The following is a 5,939-nucleotide window of genomic DNA, read 5'->3' on the forward strand; positions in this document are numbered from 1 at the left end:
CCCGCCTGCGCCTCCGGCAATATTCCTTTCCCCGCCACATCCTTGCACAGCCTATCTGCCAACACCATCGCGTATATTTAGTACGCGGTATTCATTGGCGTAAGTCCTCTATAATTTCCCTGCCTCTCCCTATCCCCTTTCTTATACAGTGGTACGATCAACCCCTCCCTCCACCCTCTTGGGAATACCTTCCCTCCATACTTTTTTCACTACCCCTTTCAGCCTCTGTCTTACATCTTGTGTACTAAACAGCTATGCTTCATTCTCTACTCCATCCATCCCTGCTGCCTTCGATTTTTTCAACTTCCTTATCTGTTTCACTATCTCCTCGACCTCAAAAACTAGAGAGAGTACTTTTTTCCAAGGCTTTTAGTCACCACACCTTAAACTTGAACATCAATTACATTCTATTTTCGAACCTAACCTATAAAATGTCATGTTCGAAATACATTCAGCCCTGCAGATAACGTCTGATTGAAAAGTATTGTTTCGTGATCACGAGACATTCTGCGCACTTACTATCACGGCTTTAAAGCAGACTTTAGTTTGCACTAAAGTCGGTTCCGTCAAATAGTAAATAGTTTTCAAGGTAAATCGTCTAGTGTTTACTATCGATTCTTAAATAATTGAAGTACGTAGACTTCTTTGTCCATTAATTACATTTTATTGGCTAAAAGTACAGCAACAATTGTGAAAACACACAGAATCGTCAGCGCACATTCAAGAAAAAGTTAGGGTGAAAATTAACTACATGTTATTTTGGATTTGAGTGCGATAAAATAAAAATCTATATAAAGGAACATCAGTTTTTTTGCAACATCCCCCTTTCGTGTGGCACTTTGTATTTCTCAAAATACCCTCTGTGACTAAATGAAGTCCGGATGATTTAAGAAAAGCAATCGTTTCCTTCATACACAAGGACAGATCTATTACAATTCTGTAAAAGTTTACATCCATTTTCACGTTGAGGAGCTGTTCGAGGAAGTTGATGATACCTGCTTTCTGCGACCAGGTCGCTGTCACCTTCTACGCAGGTTTATATAGGAACGATATGAGCCATACTCAGGACAATTTGGTTACAAATACCCTGAACATTTGGAGTTCCGCGCCCGTCTTTACTATGTTGGATGTATAAACGCTAGACTGGCCGTAAAACTCGTGCAAGCATGCTAGGCGCAGATTTATTGTTCAACGCCGACAAATTTTTAATACCAAATATATAAAATGTATAAAAACAAGCACCATAGGGTCCCACTGGGAGCAACTGCTATCTGTGAAAATGATGCCGGCTCCCAGGGGAACCGTTGTAAATCACAACTAAGGTCACATCTGACCCGCGTATTGGCCAAAAATCAGTAAGAACGAGCAGTACTCTTGTTAAATACCTATTTTTTATTCCATTCGTCGAATCGATCGTCGTTATTGTATTACAAAAAAGAAGGTACTTGATTATTGTTATTTAAATTGACCATTTGCGCTTGACTAAAGATTTGAGCCAGTCGTATCAATTAAGCGTCTGTGGTTTTGACACGATGAAAAACATTGTGAAAAAACTGCTTTCTTTTTCGACCAAATGACTTATCCAGGACATCTTTGATTTCTAGTTTTTGGCAGCTCCAATAGCTTTGATCAAATAGTAGAATTTCTAAGCAAGAAATGCATTGAAAGCCAAAAATATAATAGTATTAGACTTTTCAAATAAAAAGATTTAAAATTCAACCAAAGCTGGAGGAATTTTCAATCAGGGAATTACTATTCTACTAACAGATGAATTTTCTATCGAAAAAAATGAAGGTTGAACAAAACTGTTGAGGCTTCGACCAAAAGAGATAACATTCTTAGGAAATAGTTGAATTTTCAACCAAATAATTAAATTTTCGACTAAAGGAGTTGAATTCTACTTCTCTCTTTCTCATCCTCTGTTCTGCATACTCCCCAGTTTCTTCCGTACCTGCTCTTTCTCGACATTCCAAATATTATCCTGTTCCTCTCACGGCTCTCTCACTTCCTCCGTGACTTTTTCACTCTGCGTCCTCACTTTATTAAGCCCTTTTCATGTTCGAACCAGCATTCCTCGACCAACGATTAGTGATTTATCTATTGAAAATGTTATCCAGAAATTAAATATTCCATTTTTGCGCCAAAGGAAGGCAGACAGTGTAAACATATAGAAAGAGAATGAATGATCTTCAAAATATCTACAATTTTTGTTTTGACTGTCTCTTTATGATTCATTTTTTTATTTTATACATCGAAAATGAATTACTCAAAAATTCTCATTTTAAGACGAACGGAGACAAATAAGTTAATAAGTTAAAAAGAAGAATCCTAGCTTTTTAAAAAGCCGATAAGTAATCCTTTGACCATTTTTAATAAGACTTGTCGGTTTGAAGAACATTTAACATTCAAGAATTCCTGCAAAATTTCTTTGATCCTTTTTTTGACAGACTCGTAGGATATCTCGTCTTATTCATAAAAAATAATATTTAAAAAAAACTCATATTTTTAGATTTACAGCGCAAGATTCATAAGAACGTCTGAAGAAAGGATCGTAGCTTTTTATTGCGAGGTAATTCAGAAAACAAATATACATTTAAAAATAGCTGTCAAAAATCGAGCGCGTAGCGCAAGTGTCACAATAAAATTGTGTACCTCAAAGCCTACAGAGATTTGAGCAATTCAATCTTGAAATATACTAAATTACGTAGAAAATTCAGAATATGAAGATGCATACAAATACTAGGATCTAAAAAAGATGGTTTTGATATTGTTTCACTCAAGCATTCCAAGTACAAATAATAAATATCCGGGCGCCAAACGCGAGATCCGAATACGCGCCGAACATTTTCATATGTATATTACTGCACTGATAGAAAACTAACGCCTGAGAATGAAACGCATTTATTATTATTTACGAAAGTTTACCAATATATTTTTAGGTTCAAAATTAATCTCTTTTGGTTAAAAATTTAATTATTTCGTTAAAAATTCAACTATATACAACTATCGATATGAGTACTTTCAGTTTACGTCGTTCCTAGAGTTTAAGTCCTTTACATTTCAATTTGTAATTGTTCACGCGGCTCTGAATTTGTATGTTTCGATTCACTGGATGTATGTTAAAGGCCAATGAAAGATATGCCCGAAACTGTTTTACATCGAGAGTTGAGTGCATTTTGTTAAAAAGTCATATTTTTTTGGTTGAAAGCGGATTGTTTTTATTTTAAAAGTTTATGATTGTATTTTATATTTTTGGCGGTGATTCATCTGTTTTGGTTCAAAATTTGATTCGTGTTTAGAAAATGAACTATTTTTTTTAAAGTCATATTTGATTTGGTCAGCAGGCGTTATTATTGTTTAAAAAGTTTACGTGCTAGATTTAAACGCATTGACGATTTGTAATGTACTTATGAACATTATGACATGATATTTTATTTCAATAAACAAGCCCATGGTTTGTTTAATAATAAAAAAGATATACATGGGGCATTATTCCTTAACTGTCCCAAATTTAATAGCCATGTCTTCCGATTGCCTTCAAATTTTCAGAGTTGTTTGCCTATCTGATTGTGGTATACCCACCAATTTATAGACTGTTACTACCATCCCTGCTCGAACTACAGGGGGTGAAATTTGCATCCTCATAGCAAATGGGGTATTTTCCAATGGTCATAACTTCCTTTCGACAAATGAAAATTGAATTTTCTATGAGTGATTCCTGAATGGTTTTTCATGCTCTTTTATTCTGTAATATCTATTGTTTTTAATTTTTTAATTTTTATAAACAAATTGTCATTTTAAATGTTTATTTAACATTTTCTACACTTCGGGCAGTTTTTTAAAAGTATTTTTAAACGAAAGCTTCACTTTTTTCGATAAAAATGCTGTTTGGCATTTTGGGACTGAGAATAGTTATGTAATCATGCGAAGATATCCAAGCGAAACCCTTCCTCGTGCGCTCGGATAGGTTGCGCAGTCCTACGGGGACTTGGTTGCATGCGTGATTCTCCAGCGAAGCTGCACTAAATTCATCATAATTTATTTCGTTCGCCTTTTTTCGCGCATTGTTTGCTTCTCTAAACTTGAGGCTTTTTGACTGTCTTTGGAAATAGATCATGTTCTTTTGCGAATGAGTGAATCTAGTTTCCAGTTTTTTGGTCATCTCTGTGTGATCTTCTTTGGAACTGAAAAGAATGACTGTTTCCTTTAAATGATTGTTAGCCCATCTGAATGACTCCATCGCAGTTAGGACTGGATTATGTTCTGAGCGCTGCAAGCTAGCTTTTGCCACAAGTATTTTCAAATTTCCACCAATCCCGTCACCTGGACCTTTTCCATGTTCAGTTGCCTGGAAATCTGTTTCTGCAGAAATTCCAAAATCTTTTCGTGATTTAAAAGATTCATGAAGGCATACTTATTTTTAAAATGCTGCGCAGCTCGGTCTGTCACTTGATGAATTTTGCTAACAACTCTGAACTTCTTAAGATACTCGTTGATGAGCTTTCGAAATGTGTACACAGCTACAGTGTCATGACTTGAACAATCTGAGAAGATTGCCATGCTAAAATGCTTTAGTTCGTTTTCATCTTTGTGATAAATAACTACTGTAAATATAGTTGCTTAATTATTATTCCAATGGAGAGATTGTGCAGCATTTTGAATGATGAATGCATAATTTTCAGCAAAGTCAAGCAAAATTAAGTACTCTCCTTCTTTTAGTATAACTTTAAGGCCATGTGACGAGTGGGTCACGTGACTAAATTCCTACCTTACCCCCACCTTTCTTATTTCCCAACTTATTTTAACACGAAGAGCCACATTGAGTTGAAAATTTGGGCAAATAAATAAGAAGCACTGAGAAAGGTGGGTCTGGTCCTAAACTGGTACATCGAATTCTCGCATGATTTTTCTGCGACTCTAAGACTTAGGCACTCTCTTCCTCTACATTAATATCAGGCTCTTTTATAACTCTGGGTGGCTGAAATTGAGAGTTCTGAAATTAATTTATAAGCATAAATTAAACCATGTTGTTTATGTTTTCTTTCTCAGCATTATAAATTTCCTGTAGTCAGGTACATATGGCTTATATCGCAGGTTTTTTGAGTTGACTTGCCCTTTTCGATACCAACCACTCTTTCTCTTTCACTCGAAATACTATTATTTTGGTATTATCAAGTTATTCTGATTTAGATTTATCCCCCATTATCGTACTCAAGGAATTGGTGCCCCTGACGGTGCAAAACATAACTAATCAGAAAAATGGCACTGTTGTACCGCGCAATTTTAACATTTTGGTCGCCATATTGTATGGGCTATTCTGAATTTTGTAATTTTGATACCAGATTTTGAATTAGCAACCTTGAAAACTAGCTACTAGTGATCAGTTCTTCAGTTTAATGAAACTTCGAATTTTGTCCAGCTTTTGCGTGGATTGACCTAATGTACGGTAGGGTTCGAGGATTGTGGTATTTTTGCATACAATCCATGTAATTTGCTTGAGAAATTTCACGCCATTTTTCTGGAGACTTTTTAAAATGTCCATCTTACTGCTTGGGCAAATAAGACTCTTAATAATAAACCTTGTTTCATGTAGAAAACGTATTCGGTGCAATGACATTCCGCCAAGGCACTGCACATAAACATAATACAAATCGGGTAAGGATAGAAGGTATTATAATTTATATTTATTGCCATTTTCCAGAAACCGACGATTTGCACTCATAATCAGAAAAGCGAAGATCTCGTAAACTAGAAACCGTATACAGTGTTCCTATATCGTAAAAGTGCACATATAGACAATCCAATTAGCATATGTGACGTTCGCCACAGAAAGGGGGCTTACTCTAAAAAAAATCGAAATCAGAATTTTTACACATTTCGATAGTTTTTGAGCTACTCTTTTTAATGAAATCATCTGGAAAAAAATCCGAGCGTTATTA

The 5,939-nt window shown here is 35.4% G+C and overlaps 1 protein-coding gene across 2 annotated transcripts in view; it reads left to right on the top strand.

Annotated features, from left to right (window-relative positions):
- LOC117170229 (protein AF-10-like) overlaps positions 1-5,939 on the top strand; it is a 688,368-nt gene that overhangs the window by 296,428 nt on the left and 386,001 nt on the right. The window lies entirely within an intron of this gene.

Source organism: Belonocnema kinseyi, chromosome 3 (genome assembly GCF_010883055.1).
Source record: "Belonocnema kinseyi isolate 2016_QV_RU_SX_M_011 chromosome 3, B_treatae_v1, whole genome shotgun sequence".
Taxonomy (NCBI): domain Eukaryota; kingdom Metazoa; phylum Arthropoda; class Insecta; order Hymenoptera; family Cynipidae; genus Belonocnema; species Belonocnema kinseyi.